The sequence below is a fragment of the Bos grunniens genome, chromosome 7, assembly GCF_055505025.1.
Source record: "Bos grunniens cultivar Pamir isolate PY7600 chromosome 7, Bosgru_T2T1.0, whole genome shotgun sequence".
NCBI lineage: Eukaryota > Metazoa > Chordata > Mammalia > Artiodactyla > Bovidae > Bos > Bos grunniens.
In genome coordinates, this window is record NC_141171.1 from 71,982,274 (window position 1) to 72,002,245 (window position 19,972).

A 19,972-nucleotide genomic window follows, 5' to 3' on the forward strand; every position below is an offset into this window, starting at 1 on the left:
CACGACTGAGTGACTTCCCTTTCACTTTTCACTTTCCTGCATTGGAGAAGGAAATGGCAACCCACTCCAGTGTTCTTGCCTGGAGAATCCCAGGGATAGGGGAGCCTGGTGGGCTGCCGTCTCTGGGGTCGCACGGAGTCGGACACGACTGAAGTGACTTAGCAGTTAGCAGGGAATTATTGATAATTTTCTTGTGTGTGAATAGTGGTTTTGTGGTTATATAGGATAACATCCTTATTCTTAGCGGATGCATGCTGAGGTATGGAGGGAGGAATCATGATGTTGGGAACTATTTTTAAATGGTTTATAAAACACACAGAAACTCACATACACACATGAACAACCCCTCCACTCTACCCCACTCCCGCTACACACACACACAGAGTTGATTGATATTAAGCTGTAGTCTTAGTTTCAAACTGAGCTATGTGATGTCAGGGCTGGGACTCTGCAAATGACGTTTCTCCTCTGCCACTGGACCTTCTGTTAGTCTGCCTGTAGGGGGCTCTAGAAGAGAATTAGGAGTCTAAAGGAGTCGCAAAGAGCTTGCTTGTTTCTGTTTTGCTTCTGTTACTCTCAGCCTCACCCAAGCAACAGTCCCTCACCCTGGGAATGACATTTATTTCCTGTAGGAGCAGCTTGTTTAAGTTTACATTTTTCCCACAATCTCAGAACCAGCCTCATTATGCTTCTTCAGACATACCTGTTATTGTTGTTCAGTAACTCAGTTGTGTCTGACTCCTTGAAACCTCACAGACTGCACTTCCTTGTCCTTCACTATCTCCTGGAATTGTTCAAACTCATGTCGGTGATACCTTCCAACCATCTTATCCTGTGTCCTTTCTCCTCCTGTCCTCAATCTTTTCCAGCATCAGGGTCTTTTCCAATGAGTCAGTTCTTCATATCAGGTGGCCAAAGTAATTGGAGCTTCAGCTTCAGCATCAGTCCTTCCAATGAATATTCAGGACTGATTTCCTTTAGGGTTAACTGGTTTGAACTCACTGCAGTACAAGGGACTCTTGAAAGTCATCTCTAACACCACAGTTCGAAAGCATCAGTTCTTCGGTGCTCAGCCTTCTTTATGGTCCAACTCTCACATCCACACATAATTACTGGAAAAAACATAGCTTTGACTATACAGACCTTTGTTGGCAAAGTGATATCTCTGCTTTTGCATATGCCATCAAGGTTTGTCACCCCTTTCCTTCCAAGGAGCAAGCATCTTTTAATTTCATGGCTGCCGTCACCATCTGCAGTGATTTTGCAGCCCAAGAAAATACATGTATCAGCTGGCTAATGCCGTCTCTGTCCCAGCTCCATGGGACCCCTAATCCAAGCTTCTAAATTCTATTAATCCTGAGCTATTCTCCTATTTTCCAAGCCCTAGGGATGGTAACTGCTTTCTGTGTTTACTACAGTATTCCTTTTACCTTTCTAGTTCTCTAATACCTGGTTGCTGCTGCTGCTGCTAAGTCGCTTCAGTCGTGTCCGACTCTGTTCGACCCCATAGACGGCAGCCCACCAGGCTCCCCCATCCCTGGGATTCTCCAGGCAAGAGTACTGGAGTGGGTTGCCATTGTCTTCTCTGATACCTGGTTGACAGTTCTTTAAATTCTTTCTGCAAAAGTAACTGGTGGCGTTTGTGTCTCCTGACTGAACCTTGACTGATGCAGAAATTGGAACAAGGGATCTCAGGAAACAGACCCCCTTTTTTAGGTGTTTGGGTTTGTCTTTAGACTTGAGTGCAGTGTTGAACTCCTTGTCATGGAAATGAGATGCTAGTAACTCATGGCATGGAGTGGCCCTGATTAATCAAATTATTGGCTGTAGATTATTGTGATAAGGAGCCTCCTGGGGACTTCCACTGCAGGGGGTATAGGTTCAATCCCTTGTTGGGGAACTGAGATCCTGCATGCCACAAGGTGCAGCCAAAAAAAAAAAAAAATCTCCTAAAGCAGGTACTGTAGGAAGCAAGTACAAGAGAGAAAAAGCAGACCCCAGGAAAGGCATGCAAAAGCATTATCAATCTTGCAGACAAGACACCTCAAGACATATGACTCTTGGATTAAGTCCAGAGGGAACAGAAAAACATCTTGAAAGCAGGATGTGTGCCTGGAGGTGGGAAGCCATCAGGGTGTTCCATGACCTGGCGTCGCTGAGTCAAATGTGTTTTGTATCTGGGGCTTTGTTATTTAGACAGCAACCTAAATCATTAGTTAAAACTAAGTCTTTCTTAGTTAATCTTCATGTCACATTCCTAGCCTATGTGTAACAGCCATATGGCTCCATATGCTTCTGAGAGCACGTTCTCCCTTGCACGTACTCCCCTGCCTGAAAACATCTAATAAAGCTGACTTGATCAGTTTGGGCACCTTCACCTTGGAGTGGTGTTGGTCCCCTGATCCTCGCTTTCAATTCTTGTCTCTTTCTCATTCTTTCTCTGTATTGTGCTTTCGGGAAACCCTGGCTTGTTGAACTGGATTCGACAAAGTGGCGGCCGAACAGGGATCTGAAAGTGAAATCAGCCTATGAGGCTCAGCTCAGAGCAGTGGAGAACACAGGGAAATCCAGCTGGTGCAGTGGACGAATGAAGTACTTGGTAAGTACACCCCCGTGTATGAACAAATGAAGTACTTGGTAAGTACACCCCCGTGGATTTGTGAATGAGGGTAACAATGGGGCAAAATCCTTCTAAGCATGCAGAATATATGCCAGTCTTAAAGACTTTGTTGAAAAGCTCGGGAGTGCAAGTCTCTCAGTCTGCTGTTAGACTTATTTTCTGCTATTGAAAAACATTGCTATTGGCTTGATCCAGCTAAAGGAACTTTAAGGTATAAAGAATGGCAAGAAGTAGTGCACTGCTTGCGCCGAGCTTATGAAAGTAGAGAAAAAATACCCTTGTCAGTATGGTCATTAGGAAATCTCATTCTCACAGCTTTGGGTCCACTACAATCCAAGGTCTCTGAGTCTGATGATTCCACTTCTCAAACAGAGACACAATTAGAAGAGTTACATATATATGATAACAGTGATTCAGAGGAGGAGAAAAAACCTTTAAAAGCAAAAATTAAAAGAGGGAAATGTTATGGAAGTAATGAACAAATTTTGTTTGCTAGAACAGCTCGCCCATCTGCACCCCTTGGGTGAGCTTCCTCCTTTTGATCTGGAGACTCCTTGGGATGATGGCTTTATGTTAAAGCCACAAGTAACCCTTCCCAATCCGATCTCTCCATTTCATAGGGGAGTTCATATGGCTCATTTACAAGGTGATGAAGATACTTTAGCTCTTCCTGTAATAGTGACACAGGTTCCACCCAGACCTCAATTCCCACATAGAAGATTAAATTATGATTATAGCCCTTTACTTTCAAAACTATTAAAGAGATCAAACAGGCTTGTACTCAATATGGAACTAATTCTCTTTATACTATGGGATTGATTCAAGGTGTGTCACAGGCAGAAAGATTGATCCCTCATGATTGGGAGATGGTTGCTAGGACCTGTTTAACTACTTCTGAATTTTTACAATTTAGGAGATGGTGACAAGATGAGGCTAGTCAGCAAGCTGATAGGAATGCAGCCGCCAATCCCCCCTGACCCCCACCCCCGCCCCGTTAACATTTCTTTAGAACAATTGATCTGGTGCATATTTTGGAGTTCAGGCCCTTAACAGAAGAAAAACTAGAAGGTTTAACCACATTAGTTAATGAACAGAAAGAATTGGGACATGTCATAGAATTTACTAGCCCCTGGAATTCTCCTGTGTTTGTTATAAAGAAAAAATCAGGAAAATGGAGAATGTTAACAGAAGCTATATTTGAATGGGTATTTTTACCTCATAAACAAGTAAAATTGCTAACCACCTATATAGATATGATCAGCAAACTGATTTTTAAAATACATAATCGTACTCAACATCTTCCCGGATATGATCCACATAATATTATAGTCCCTCTTTCAAAGGAATAAATTGAAATTTATATATGCAAAATATTGAAAGGCAAATGGCTCTCTCTAATTTTATAAGTAATATTGATTGTCATTTTCCGTCATCTAAACTTATTAATTTTCTAAAAAAACATACCCTGATACTACCCAAGATTACTAAATCAGACCCTATAAAAGATGCTGATATTTATTTTACAGATGCAAACAAAGATTTTAAATCTGGATATTTCAGCCCTATAGAAAAAATTTGACAATCGCAATATTCTTCTGTACAAAAAGCTAAATTAGATGTTATTCTTACTGTTTTGATAGATATAAATGCCCCCATTAATATTGTTTCTGATTCCCAATATGCTATAAAAGTCACATCTCAGATTGATTACAATCCCTACATCCAATTTAATAATATATCAAATATTTAAAAAGTACAATCAGTAATAAATAATAGGACTTATCCTTTCTATATTACCCATATTCGTTCCCATTCCCAACTTCCTGGACCATTAGTGGCTGATAATGAGACAATAGATACCAGACTTATCTCTTTTATGACACCCACTCAATTTCATGAATTAACTCATACAATGTAAGAAGACAACAATGTAAATTTCAAATTTCACGGCAACAAACATTGTTGCTGTGACATCATCTCACAATGCCCTGCTGCTACTGCTGCTGCTAAGTTGCTTCAGTCGTGCCCAACTCTGTGAGACCCCATAGATGGCAGCCCACCAGGCTCCCCTGTCCCTGGGATTCTCCAGGCAAGAACACTGGAGTGGGTTGCCATTTCCTTCTCCGATGCATGAAAGTGAAAAGTGAAAGTGAAGTCGCTCAGTTGTGTCTGACTCTTAGTGACCCCATGGACTGCAGCCTACCAGGCTTCTCCATCCATGGGATTTCCCAGGCAAGAGTACCGGAGTGGGGTGCCATTGCCACAATGCCCTACATGTCAACAAACTAACGTCATCCCATCTTTACCAGAAGGCGTTAATCCTTGAGGATTATACCCCAATGTTATATGGCAAACAGATGTAACTCATATGCCATCTTTTGGAAATTCTGGACTGATTCATGTATTGACACATTTTCAGGAATGATTTTTGCTTCATATCATGTAGGAGAGACTACTTTCCATTGCATTTCTCATTTTAAACAAGCCTTTGCATATATGGGACTCCCCAAAACTATCAGATAATGACCCAGTGTATAAAAGCCATACTTAAAAATTATTTTTTGAAGATTGGTCAATTCAACATATAACTGGAATTCCCCATAATCCTCAAGGTCAAATGACAGTAAAAAGAGACCACCACACATTAAAACAAATATTATTAAAACAAAAAGGGAGAAAGAGGTATGCATTAGGGCCTAACTTCCCTAAAAATAAACTTGCTATAGCCCTTTTTATATTAAATTTATTTATTTTATATTAAATTTATTATTTATTTATATTAGGGGAAGTAATGAAAAGCCAGCAGCTGAAGTACATTGGGATGAAGTACAAACATCTCATGAAATAACTGGTAAAAAATAACAAACACAGACAGTTCACCAAAAAATAATGTGGAAGGATGATAAACAGTGGAAAACAGGGCTTATGCTTAAACAAGGACGAGGTTATGCTCTTATTTTGACAGAGGACAATGAACATCCCTGTATCCCAAAATGAAAAATCTGGTATTAGAAAGAAAAGAACATGGTTTGACATAGATCCCCCGTTTGAGCCACCGATTGGAGCCAGGTCTCAATTAATACTTAGACCAGGTCCATCCAAAACTAAACGGACACAGAGCACCACTCTACCAACATGGGGACAAATAAAGAAGCTATCCCAAGAAGCTGAAAAGATAGTACATAGGCGAAAACTTGCTAAAACACCTGACAGCCTGTTCTTGGCCATGGTAACATTGTTAACAATGGCAGTAAGTGTACAGGCTAATTCCAATTATTAATATTGGGAGTGAGCTTCCCTGGTGGCTCAGACGGTAAACGTGTCTGCTTGCAATGCGGGAGACCTGGGTTCGATCCCTGGGTGGGAAAGATCCCCTGTAGAAGGAAATGGCAACCCACTCCAGTACTCTTGCCTGGAAAATTCCATGGATGGAGGAGCCTCGTAGGCTACAGTCCATGGGGCCGCAAAGAGTCGGACGTGACTGAGTGACTTCACTTTATTTCTTTCTATGTCCCTAACCCACCTCTATTACGACCAGTTACATGGGAAGATTCAACAGTTCCCATTTTTGTCAATGACTCAACTTGGCTTCCCAGCCCCTATGATCAAAGTTTCCCAGATAAACCAAAAGAAGCAGGATATATATTAAATAATTACACTATTGGGTCTGAAAGTACCCCTATTTGCATTGGACATGGAGAGATCTATTTAAAAACAGATTATCCAAAAATGGTTATCTGTTGTTAAATCTACTAAAGATGATAAGACTTCCTTTTTCCTTGTAACCGCTCTCACATTTTTAGAAAAGGAAAATAACATAATACATTATAGTCCTCCTGATATTCCAGAATGTATTATGAGGATAGGACATGGAATAGAAGATTGGATACAATGGAATAATTGTAAAGGAGCAGAACGCCATCTATTGATCAATACTACTGAAGGTCCCATAATTGTTTGGGGACCCAGAGGGACTCCAAAATTAAAAGACACCAATATCCCCAGTCCTTGGGTATACCAAGGGACTCTTCAGTTTAGTTCAGTTCAGTTGCTGTTGTGTCCAACTCTTTGAGACCTCATGGACTGCAGCACGCCAGGTCTCCCTGTCCATCACCAACTCCCGGAGTTTACTCAAACTCATGTCCATTGACTCAGTGATGCCATCCAACCATCTCATCCTCTGTTGTCCCCTTCTCCTCCTGCCTTCAATCTTTCCCAGCATCAGGGTCCTTTCAAATGAGTCAGCTCTTCGCAACAGGTGGCCAAAGTATTGGAGTCTCAGCTTCAGCATCAGTCCTTCCAATGAACATTCAGGACTGGACTCCTTTAGGATGGACTGGTTGGATCTCCTTGCAGTCCAAGGGACTCTCAAGAGTCTTCTCCAACACCACAGTTCAAATGCATCAATTCTTCAGCGCTCAACTTTCTTTACAGTCCAGCTCTCACATCCATACACGACTACTGGAAAACCATAGCCTTGACTAGATGGACCTTTGTTGGCAAGTGATATCTCTGCTTTTTAATGGGACTCTTAATACATTTGGTAATGAATCTTTGGTTTTGCATGGGGTAGGATTTGCCCCTCCCTTTCCAAATCTAGTTCATAATGAGATCCTATTATGAATATTATGAATATCATCCTATTAATAATGAGATCTGGAAAATACCTATGGCTTTGAAAATTCCTGAGACATGGAACGGGTGATACACTGAATATATTTTAAATGATCCTAAAACAACTTTTACAAAAAACTCTACTCATAATATCCAAGCTTGTGTTAGACTTCCTTTTGTATTCATGGTCAGTCCAGCTAATTATGATAAAATTACAGGACTTATAAATTGTTTGAGTTCAGTTCAGTTCAGTTGCTCAGTCATGTCCGACTCTTTGCGACCCCATGAATTGCAGCACACCAGGCCTCCCTATCCATCACTAACTCCTGGAGTTTACTCAAACTCATGTCCATCGAGTCGGTGATGCCATCCAGCCATCTCATCCTCTGTTGTCCCCTTCTCCTCCTGCCCCCAATCCCTCCCAGCATCAGGGTCTTTTCCAATGAGTCAACTCTTCACATGAGGTGGCCAGAGTATTAGAGTTTCAGCTTTAGCATCAGTCCTTGTAAAATTGTTTACAGTGTTCCTTTTACACATGTTTAAATAATACTATCCCATCCAGTGACAGCTTACAGAGTATTCTTAAAACTAGAGTGGACATTTGGATACCAATAGATTTACAAAGAATCTTGGCAAGAAAGTCCTACACTGTATGCCATTAAATAAATTATTAAAGGTTTAAAATGTGCCAAAAGATTCATTGGAATGCTTATAGCTGCTATTTTAGGTATTATGGCTATCACTACCACTGCTGTGGTGGCTGGAGTAGCTTTACATCAATCTGTTCAAGTAGTACAGTTTGTACAAGAATGGCATAAGGATGCTGACATTTTATGGTCCACTCAACAAAAAATAGATGGAAAATTAGGTTCTCAGGTGGCTGATCTCCAACAGATAGTAATACTATTGGGAGATCAACTGGTTAGTTTACAAAAGCAGCTAAGATTAAAATGTGATTGGAATTACACCTCTTTTTGTGTTACAGCACATAAATACAATCAGTCAAGGTTTAATTGGGACAAAATCAAGCAACATTTATTAAATCAAGAAAATATTTCTCTAGATATTCAAGATATACAACATGATATATTAAAAACCTTTAATAAACAGTTAGATATAATTTCTGGATCTAATTTACTTGATACTATTACTAATGCCAGGAAAATCCCATGGATGGAGGGCCTGGTAGGCTCCAGTCCATGGCGTTGCTAAGAGTTGGGCACGACTGAGCGACTTAGCAGCAGCAGCAGCGTTACTAATGGTATATCCTCTCTAAATCCTCTTAAACAGAACAAGGCCTATGGATATTGAATTATGTTAACCTGTGCTATAATTTTAATTGTTTTCTTTTGCTTCTGTGTAGTCTGGAGAAGAACAGCGAGATGACAACAACATCACCAACAAAAATTAGCCTTTCTTACAATTACTTCGCTTGCTGAAAAAAAAAGGGGGAGATGTAGGAAGCAAGTACAAGTGAGAAAAAGCAGACCCCAGGAAAGGCATGCAAAAGCATTATCAATCTTGCAGACAAGATACCTCAAGACATATGACTCCTGGATTAAGTCCAGAGGGAACAGAAAAACATCTTGAAAGCAGGATGTGTGCCTGGAGGTAGGAAGCCATCAGGCTGTTCCATGACCTGGCGTCTCTGAGTCAAATGTGTTTTGTATCTGGAGCTTTGTTATTTAGACAGCAACATAGATTGTTAGTTAAAAGTAAATCTTTCTTAATCTTCATGTCACATTCCTAGCCTATGTGTAACAGCCATATGGCTCCATATGCTTCTGAGAGCACGTTCTCCCTTGCACGTACTCCCCTGCCTGAAAACATCTAATAAAGCTGACTTGATCAGTTTGGGCACCTTCACCTCGGAGCGGTGTTGGTCCCCTGACCCTTGCTTTCAATTCTTGTGTCTTTCTTATTCTTTTGCCGTATCGCGCTTTCAGGAAACCCTGGCTTGTTGAGCCAGACTCGACAGGTACACTGGGGGACCCAAGTGGCTGCTGGAATAACAGTGACTACAAGGACTGTGGGGTGAGATGCCTCCTTCTGAATGCTCTGGAGTGCTTACAGAAAGAAAACACACTCAGCCCTTTAACATCTCAGCTCAAGTCCCAATCAGAGAACTAGAGAGGGTCTATGACAGCCCCTAAAGGTATCCCAGATCCATCAGAGTTACTAACTCAGACACAGGATTTCATTGTGAAGGTTGCAGAATTTAATGTAGATTGAGTTCACAGCTGATGTCCCACAGTGAAAGTCAGGATGAGGATTGGGGAAGTGTCCTCTGGACTTGGAATGAGGACGTCCAGGTGGACTCAGATGAAACTGAGAATCTTAACCCCTAAGTCACTCTGAGCCTTCCCCTTCTGTGTCTGAGATTGGGCTTCCTTTGCTTGAAGTCCCTGGAATAGCCTCACCTGAGACAGGTGACTGAAGGAGACACCTATACTCTTTAAGCCCTACCTTACTGCTCTTCGCTGCCACTAGACCCATAACTAGGGTCAGATCCAGCACATTCCAAGGCAACAAGTACAAAGTCTGAACCTGGAGAAAGAATGTATAATCCAAAAGAACTACAAGATTTTTCTAATTTATATAGGCAGAAACCTGGTGAATAGATGTGGGAATGGGATTCTAGGAGCGTTAGACCAAAAAAGGCGGGATATAACAGGCCAAAGGCACTGATTGGGTATACTTATCAGGGATTCTGGACTTAATATGTTAGCTTGTGTAAGCATTCACTTACTTGGAGAACTTGGACTGAACAGTGACCTACATATAATGAGTTTGAGATCCCAGAACTTCCCTGGCACAATGAAGAGAAAGGAATTCAGTGATCTGGGGAGACAGAAATGTTGGTAAACTTGTATGTAGGACCTTTGAACTTCCCTCACCCACTACCCCCAGTGCTATATGATTCAAGAGGGCCCAGAGGACACCCCTTCCCTGAGATACTGAGCAATACATAAGTGAGGAGATCACCGATATCCTCAGAAATCCCTGCGGTGGCTGTTCTCTGTGGGCTGGTAGAAGGTGCTGCCACTGAGATGAGTTCATGGATTTTGGTGGGGTCGACAGGATCCTGGAGTAGCGAGGGCCACGTGGCAATGTTCCATCATGAGGGAAAAGGTGGATGCACTTAGAGCACAGCAGAGACAAAATGGAAATCAGACTGTTTTGACCCACAGGGATTGTTGATAGTAGCTGTGGTGGTTAATTTTATGTGTTGACTTGGCTGGGTCACCAGGTGCCCAGATATTTGGTCCAACATTATTCTGTGTGTTTCTGTGAGGGTGTTTTTGGATGAGATGAATATTTGGGATGAGGCGGGCTTTGAGTAAAGCAGACTGTTCTTCAAAATGTGGGTGGACCTCATCCAGTCAGCTGGAAACCTGAACAGAACAAAAAGACTACCCTCAAGCAAGAGATCATTCTGTAAATGGCTGTCCTTGGACTGGAACTGCAGCATTGGCTCTCCTGGCCCTATGGTCTACTGGCTCACCCTGTAGACTTTGGACTTGGCAGCCTCCATAACTGTGTGAAACAATTCCTATCATTAATCAATCAATAGTACTGATTCTGTTTCTCTAGAGAACCCTGACTAAAACAGCAGCGAAATGGTACGGCACATCTAGGAATGGAATAGATAGACAGTCTAGTAAAGCACTGCTTGATCTTTATAACAGAAAAAGCACAAGGTCTGATGCCCAGAAATCCGATTAAAGTCACTATGGAGAGAATCAGAATCTCTCCTCCAGTTTCTAGACCTAAGTCAGTTGTCAGATCCAGAGTCCCTGGTTTGAAGGACATGTTGAGTTCCCTTAAGAACTCCACAAGGCTTCCCTGGTGGCTCAGTGGTAAAGAATCTGCCTGCCAATGCAGGATGCCGGTTTGACACTGATCTGGGAAGATCCCCCATGCCGCAGAACAACTAAGCCTGGAAGCTGCAGCTATTTAAGCTTGTGCACCCTAGAGCCTGTGCTCCACAAGAGAAGCCACTTCAGTGAGAAGCCTTCACACTGCAAAAAATAGCCCCCACCCTCAGCAACTAAAGAAACACCCGTGCAGCAATGAAGACCCAGCACAGCCGAAAAAATTTTTTTTAATTTAAAAAAAAAGAACACCACAACACTGCCACAAGTATATACTAGAGACTTCCTTCAATACTTCCTCAGAGACCTGTAGTCTTTAATAGGTGACTTAGTATTATGAAAAAAGGAAATCCTCAGATCTTTTAGGGATTAAATAATAGGCACTCACCCTGAATTAAGGCTAATTCCTGGGACCAAAGTACTGCAATGGTCGTCCAGTTGCAGTGAGAACTGGTGGTGGTCAGGTAATGAGAGGAGTATTGGCCCAGGCTAAAATCACAGAGAGCCTAGCAGGTCTGTGAACCCAGTGGTTATATCTCTAGTTTGTGAATATGTAATTGGAATAGACGTTCTCAATTCCTGGCAGAATCCTGATTCACTCTCTGATCCATGGAGTGAGGGCTATTACGATAAAGAGGGCCAAGTAGAAGTCTCTAGAAAGTCCCTTCCCCATCAGGGTGTGTGTGTTTAGTCTCTCAGTTGTGTCCTACTCTTTGCCGCCCCATGGACTGTAACCCGCCAGGCTCCTCTGTCCATGGGATTCTCCAGGCAAGAATACTGGAGGGGGTTGCCATGCCCTTCTACAATATATCTTCCTGACCCAGGGATCTGAACAAGAGTCTCCTGCATTGCAGGCGGATTCTTTACCAGCTGAGCCACCAGGGAAGCCCCTCCCTACCAGATTAGTAAACCAAAATCAGTTACCACATTTCTGGAGGAAAGTGAAGAGATTAGTGTCACTATCATAGGCTTAATTGGAGAAGGCAGTGGCAACTCCAGTACTCTTCCCTGGGAAATCCCATGAACGGAGGAGCCTGGTGGGCTGCCGTCTATGGGGTCGGACAGAGTTGGACACGACTGACATGACTCAGCAGCAGCAGCAGCAGCAGCAGCATAGGCTTAATATGTATCACATCCCCATTTAAATTCACCTGCTTTTCCTGTGCATAACGTTGTTGGATCTGGACAATGACTATGGATTACTGTAAACTGCACAGATGATGACTCAAATTGCAGCAACTGTTTCAGATGTGTAACTCTACCAAAGAGAATCAGCATAACCCTTGGCATATACCAGTAGTGATCTGGCAAATGCTTTTGCCCCTCTATACCAACTTAACTCAGATGACCATTATATCTACTACTGTGGGCAAGAATCCCTTAGAAGAAATGGAGTAGCCCTCATAGGCAACAAAAGAGTCCGAAATACAGTACTTGGATGCAGTCCCCAAAATGACAGAACGATCTCTGTTCGTTTCCAAGGCAAACCATTCAATATCACAGTAATCCAAGTCTATGCACTTATGCACTGACCAGTAATGCTGAAAAAGCTGAAGCTGAATGGTTCTATGAAGACCTACAGGACCATCTAGAACTAACACCCCCAAAAGATGTCCTTTTCATTATAGGGGACTGGAATGCAAAAGTAGGAAGTCAAGAGATACTTGGAGTAACAGGCAAATTTGGCCTTGGAGTACAAAATGAAGCAGAGCAAAGGCTAACAGAGTTTTGCCAGGAGAATGCACTGGTCATAGCAAACACCCTCTTCCAAAAACACAAAAGAAGACTCTATACATGGACATCACCAGATGGTCAATACCGAAATCAGATTGTTTATATTCTTTGCAGTCAAAGATGGAGAAGCTCTATACAGTCAGCAAAAACAAGATGGGGAGCTGACTATGGCTCAGATCATGAACTACTTATGGCCAAATTCAGACGTAAACTGAAGAAAGTAAGGAAAACCACTAACCATTCAAGTATGACCTAAATCTAATCCCTTACAATTATACAGTGGAAGTGACAAACAGATTCAAGGGATTAGATTTGACAGAGTGCCTGAAGAATATGGACAGAGGTTTGTGACATTGTACAGGAGGCAGTGATCAAGATGATCCCCAAGAAAAAGAAATGAAAGAAGGCAAAATGGCTGTCTGAGGAGGCCTTACAAATAGCTGAGAAAAGAAGAGGAGCGAAAGGCAAAGGAGAAAAGGAAAGATACACCCATCTGAATACAGAGTTCTGAAGAACAGCAAGGAAAGATAAGAAAGCCTTCCTCAGTGATCAATGCAAAGAAAGAGAGGAAAACAACAGAATGGGAAAGACTAGAGATCTCTTCAAGAAAATTAGAGATACCAAGGGAACATTTCACGCAAAGAGGGGCACAATAAAGGACAGAATGGTAGGGGATACCATTCTGAAGCAGAGGATATCAAGAAGAGGTGGCAAGAATACACAGAACTATATAAAAAAGATCTTCATGACCCAGATAACCACGATGGTGTGATCACTCACCTAGAGCCAGACATCCTGGAATGCAAAGTCAAGTGGGCCTTAGGGAGCATCATTATGAACAAAGCTAGTGGAGGTGATGGAATTCCAGTTAAGCTATTTCAAATCCTGAAAGATGATGCTGTGAAAGTGCTGCACTCAATATGCCAGCAAATTTGGAAAACTCAGCAGTGGCCACAGGATTGGAAAAGGTCAGTTTTTACTCCAATCCCAAAGAAAGGCAATGCCAAAGAATGCTCAAACTACCGCACAATTGCACTCATCTCACACGCTAGCAAAATAATGCTTAAAATTCTCCAAGCCAAGCTTCAACAGTATGTGAACCATGAACTTCCAGATGTTCAAGCTGGATTTAGAAAAGGCAGAGGAACCAGAGATCAAATTGCCAACATCCGCTGGATCATCGAAAAAGCAAGAGAGTTCCAGAAAAACATCTACTTCTGCTTTATTGACTATACCAAAGCCTTTACTGTGTGGATCACAACACACTATGGAAAATTGTTAAAGAGATGGGAATACGAGACCACCTTACCTGCCTCCTGAGAAATCCGTATGCAGGTCAAAAGGCAACAGTTAGAACTGGACATGGAACAACAGACTGGTTCCAAATCGGGAAAGGAGTACATCAAGACTGTATGTTATCACCCTACTTATTTAACTTATATGCAGAGTACATCATGCGAAATGCTGGGCTGGATGAAGCACAAGCTGGAATCAAGATTGCTAGGAGAAATATCAATAACCTCAGATATGCAGATGACACCACCCTTATGGCAGAAAGCAAAGAAGAACTAAAGAGCCTCTTGATGAAAGTGAAAGAGGAGAGTGAAAAAGTAGGCTTAAAACTCAACATTCAGAAAACTAAGATCATGGCATCCGGTCCCATCACTTCATAGCAAATAGATAGGGAAACAATGGAAAGAGTGAGAGACTTTATTTTTGGGGGCTCCCCAAATCACTGCAGATGGTGACTGCAGCCATGAAATTAAAAGATGCTTGATCCTTGGAAGAAAAGCTATGACCAACCTACACAGCATATTAAAAAGCAGAGACATTACTTTACCAACAAAAGTCCATCTAGTCATAGCTATAGTTTTTCCAGTAGTCATGTATGGATGTGGGAGTTGGACTATAAAGAAAGCTGAACACCAAAGAATGGATCCTTTCGAACGGTGGTGTTGGAGAATACTCTTGAGAGTCCTTTGGACTGCAAGGAAATCCAACCAGTCAATCCTAAAGAGATCAGTCCTGGGTGTTCATTGGAAGGACTGATGCTGAAGCTGAAACTCCAATACTTTGGTCACCTAATGCAGAGAACTGACTCATTTGAAAAGACCCTGATGCTGGGAAAGATTGAAGGCAGGAGGAGAAGGGGGCAACAGAAGATGAGATGGTTGGATGGCATCACCGACTCAATGGACACGAGTTTGAGCAAGCTCTGGGAGTCAGTGATGGACAGGGAAGCCTGGCGCACTTCAGTTCATGGGGTCGCAGAGAGTCGGACACGACTGAGTGACTGAACTGAAATCAATTTCAGTGAATACCACAAGGAAGTTGTTTTCACCTTGCAGAACCAAGAGATCACCTTCACAGTTGTGCCCTAGGGCTACATCGACTTCAGTTCAGTTCAGTCGCTCAGTCGTGTTCAACTCTTTGTGACCCCATGAATCGCAGCACACCAGGCCTCCCTGTCCATCACCAACTCCCTCCCAGAGTTCACTCAGACTCACGTCCATCGAGTCGGTGATGCCATCCAGCCATCTCATCCTCTGTCGTCCCCTTTTCCTCCTGCCCCCAATCCCTCCCAGCATCAGAGTCTTTTCCAATGAGTCAACTCTTCGTATGAGGTGGCCAAAGTACTGGAGCTTCAGCTTTAGCATCATTTTTTCCAAAGAACACCCAGGGCTGATCTCCTTTAGAATGGACTGGTTGGATCTCCTTGCAGTCCAAGGGACTCTCAGGAGTCTTCTCCAACACCACAGTTCAAAAGCATCAATTCTTTGGCGCTCAGCTTTCTTCACAGTCCAACTCTCACATCCATACATGACCACTGGAAAAACCATAGCCTTGACTAGACGGACCTTTGTTGGCAAAGTAATGTCTCTGCTTTCAACATTGACTTCAGTTCAGTTCAGTTCAGTTCAGTCGCTCAGTCGTGTCCGACTCTTTGCAACCCCATGAATAGCAGCACGCCAGGCCTCCCCGTCCATCACCATCCCCTGGAGTTCACTCAACATCAACTTAATGTCTGCAATAATCTAATCTGCAGAGATTTTGATGATTTTGCCATTTCACAGATCATCAAATTTGTCCCCCTCACTGATGACTTACAGAAGGATCTGATAAGAACGCAGAAGAAACTACTTTAGATGCCTTAGTAAAATGCATATGAGTCAGAGAGTGGAAGATAAACCTCATAAAAATTCGGGGACTCATCCACATTGGTGAAGTTTCTAATGTGCTAATGGTCTGGAGTATGTTGCAAAAGTCTATTCCTTTTTTAAAAAATTATCTTAAAAAAATAAAATAAATAAATAAGTAAACAAAAAGCAAAAAATTGTCTTTTTTTAGTTGAAATATATTTTTACATAACATTGTAAATTGGGACTTCCCTGGCAGTTCAGTGGTTAAGACTTTGCCTTCCGAGGCAATCAATCCCTGGTGGGGGAGCTAAGATTCAATATGTCTCTAGGCCAAAAACCAAAACATAAAACAGAAACAATATTAACAAATTCAATAAAGACTTTAAAAATGTTCTACATTTTAAAAAAATCTTTAAAAAATAACATTATCAGTTTAAGGCTTACAACATGCTGATCTGACACATTTATAAATTATGATTGCCATTGTAGTGATGTTAGCACCTCTGTCCTGTCACATAATTATCGTTTCCTTTTGGCGGTGCAATAATTAAGATCGAGTTGCTTAACAAGCTGATGATTGTAACACAACACTTCTGTCTGTACTGCACTAGTCCTTACAAGGGACCTCTCTTGCCACTACAACAGAGGCACAATGCTTGATGGGCCTTTTTGGCTTTTAGAGGCAACATACAGCACATTTAGGTGTTATTCTGACCCACAACATGGCCAGGTTGAGTGGAGACCTGAGTGCCAAAACGTTCTGCAACAAGCCCATGCTGTAGTGCTTGCTACTCCACCACCCGAGACCCAGCAGATCCAGCGGCACCCGAATGTGGCAAGTAAGGCTTCTGTGTGGGTTCTTTGGCAAATGCCAGTAGGGGAATGGAAGCATAGACCCTGAGGATTTTGGAGCAAGTCCACACCTTCTCTTTTTTTCACACCCTCTTTTGAAGATTGCTATTCTCCTTTTGAGAAATAGATCTTGGTTTGCTACTAGGCCCTGTCAGAAGTGAACACCTGACCATGGGATTGGGTGCTGTATGATCTAGCAAGTCATAAATTGGAGCGTGCACAGCAGTCATCTCCTGTGAGCTGGAAATGGTATACAAGGGGTAGAGATCAGGCAGGTTGGGAAGGCATAAGCAAGTTGCTTGAAGAGGTAACTCAGCTCCTGTGACAATTACTCTTCCTGAAAGCCTTCCTTTCCTCTCAGTCTGTAACTCCTGGCCGTGTGGGGAGTTCCTTAGGACTAGTTGACTAGGAGGAAGTAATTTAGGTCTGGTTTACAGTTTATTCTGCCCAATATGCTAGAATCAGCTGGTTGCTGAAAAAACTTCTGTAGCAGTACAATTCCAATCAGGTATGTCTATGAAAGATTCTACTGAAGGGAATCTTCTCAGGGAGCAGAATTTTGAGCAGTACATTTGATTGTCTATGCTGTCTAAATTGAGCATGATCCAGAAGTATGGATCTAAACTCTAGTATTCAAGGTCAGTTACTCATTTTTTAAAAAAAATATTTATTTATTTGGCTGCACCGGGTCTTAGTTGCAGCACACAGAATCTTTAGTTTTGGCATGTGGCATCTAGTTCCCTGACCAGGAATTGAACCCAGGTCCCCTGCATAGGGCTTCCCTGGTGGCTCAGATGGTAAAGAGTCTGCCTGCAATGTGGGAGACTTGGGTTCAATCCCTGGGTCAGGAAGATCCCCTGGAGAAGGAAATCACTACCCATTCCAGTGTTCTTGCCTGGAAAATCCTGTGGACAGAGGAGCCTTGCAGGCTACAGTCCATGGGATTGCAAAGAGTCAGACAAGACTGAGCGACTTCACTTTCTTTCCTTTTTTTCACCCCTGCATTGGAAGCATGGAGTTTTAGCCACTGGACCACCAGGCTCACTCGTGGTATGATGGATGGTGAGGGTCTTGGAAAGAAAAGACATAGAAGACAAGTGACAAAGGGTCTGGGGGTGAGATATATGGAAGGACCTCTCAGTGGACAGAGTTGAAGGTTATTGTGCTCTGGGAGAATGTTCACCAAAGGACTGTGCAAACCTGAGAATACACTCTGAAGACATACAACTACGGGGAACACAATTAACCAAAGCCCTAGCTGCTGCCCTCTAATGCATACCACTGTACCTGGGCTGGTTCACACTTCCCATGAGCTGTTCCCAGCAAGTGACTGAGAGAGGCAGGGATACTCAGTTCAGTTCAATTGCTCAGTCATGTCTGACTCTTTGTGACCCTATGGACTGCAGCACGCCAGGCTTCCCTGTCCATCACCAGCTCCTGGAGCTTACTCAAACTCATGTCCATCGAGTTGGTGATGCCATCCAACCATCTCATCCTCTGTTGTCCCCTTCTCCTCCCGCCTTCAATCTTTCCCAGCATCAGGGTCTTTTCCAATGAGGTAGTTCTTTGCATCAGGTTGCAGTTTCAGCTTCAGCATCAGTCCTTCCAATGAATATTCAGGGTTGATTTCCTTTTGGATGGACTGGCTGGATCTTCTTGCAGTCCAAGGGACTCTCAAGAGTCTTCTCCAACACCACAGTTCAAAAGCATCAATTCTTCTGTGCTCAGCTTCCTTTGTAGTTCAACTCTCACATCCATACATGACTACTGGAAAACCAGAGCTTTGACTAGATGGACCTTTGTTGGTAATGTCTCTGCTTTTTAATATGCTGTGTAGGTTGGTCATAGCTTTTATTCCAAGGAGCAAGTGTCTTTTAATTTCATGGCTGCAGTAACCATCTGCAGTGATTTTGGAGCCCCCCAAAAATAAAGTCTCTCACTGTTTCCATTGTTTCCCCATCTATTTGCTATGAAGTGATGGGACTGGATGCCATGATCTTAGTTTTCTGAATATTGAGTTTTAAGCCAGCTTTTTCACCCTCCTCTTTCACTTTCATCAACAGCAGGCCTATTCCTGTGACAGCTGCCTTTGGCTCGAGGACTTCCTATTGGCCTTGCTGAACCTACATTAATGAAGAGGAAGCTCTCAGTAATCAAGAGGACAAGATGATGTACTTTGCAGTGATTAGTCAGCCTTTCTCCAATCATCCTAATCCCCATGGGCCACGTACAGCAATGGCCACACTGGCCAAGAATGGAGGCTCAACAACATGGATCTCCCTCCTCCCTGTCCCACTGAGTGCCTGAGCTGCCAATTGCAGAGACCAATACTTAGCCCCAAACATGGGCACCTGGTGATAGACTTATTACATTAGATTCCTTCTATCATGGAAGAGGCAGCTGCTTAGTCTCACTGGAAAAAGACACACCATCTGGATGTAGCTTTGTCTTCAGTGCCTCTGCCAGCCTTATTGTGTTGTTGTATCCTGCACCACACTGAACCTTATCAAGCAGCAGCAAAGGAGTGTGTGTTAATCTGCTTGGGCTGCCATAAGAAAATACCATAGACTGACTGGCTTAACCAACAGAGACTCTTCAGTTATGGAGGCCAACAAATCTGAGATCAAGGTGTGGCAAGATAGGTTTCATTCTGACCTCCTTTCTTGGCTTGTAGGAGGCTGCCACCTTTCTGTGTGCCCACATGACTTTTGTGCACCAGAGATACAGAGCCAAGACTTTCATAAAGGCATTAATCCCATTGGGCCAGGCTTCCACACTCATGACTTCATCTAAACCCAACTTACCTCCCAAAGGCCACATCTTCAAATATTATGCATTGGGGGTTATGACTTCACCATATGAATTTGGGAGTGGACACAGACATTCATAACAGAGTGTAGCAACAGATTGACACCTATGGAATTTATTGGTCGTGTCATGTACTTGATCGCTCAGAAGCACCTAGTCTGTTAGAATGACAGAATGATCTACTTAATACTGTTACTTACAACTGGGAAAAACTAATCTAAAAGCTAAGGTTCTTATAGGATGCAATTATGCTTTGTGAAGTGAAGTCGCTCAATTGTGTCCAACTCTTTGCGACCCCATGGACTGTAGCCTACCAGGCTCCTCCCTTC

The 19,972-nt window shown here is 42.7% G+C and overlaps 1 long non-coding RNA gene across 3 annotated transcripts in view; it reads left to right on the plus strand.

The window, feature by feature from the left end:
* Positions 1-9,138, plus strand: part of LOC147369812 (uncharacterized) — a 26,111-nt gene extending 16,973 nt beyond the window's left edge. For 2 of the 3 annotated variants that reach the window (XR_015167925.1, XR_015167924.1), the window contains 2 exons: positions 1,439-2,599; positions 8,598-9,138. This is a non-coding gene — a long non-coding RNA (uncharacterized LOC147369812). Of the gene's footprint in view, positions 1-1,438; positions 2,600-6,839; positions 7,120-8,597 lie in introns of all 3 variants that reach the window. The other variant, XR_015167926.1, reaches the window with a different exon arrangement.
* The last annotated feature ends 10,834 nt before the right edge of the window (positions 9,139-19,972 follow it).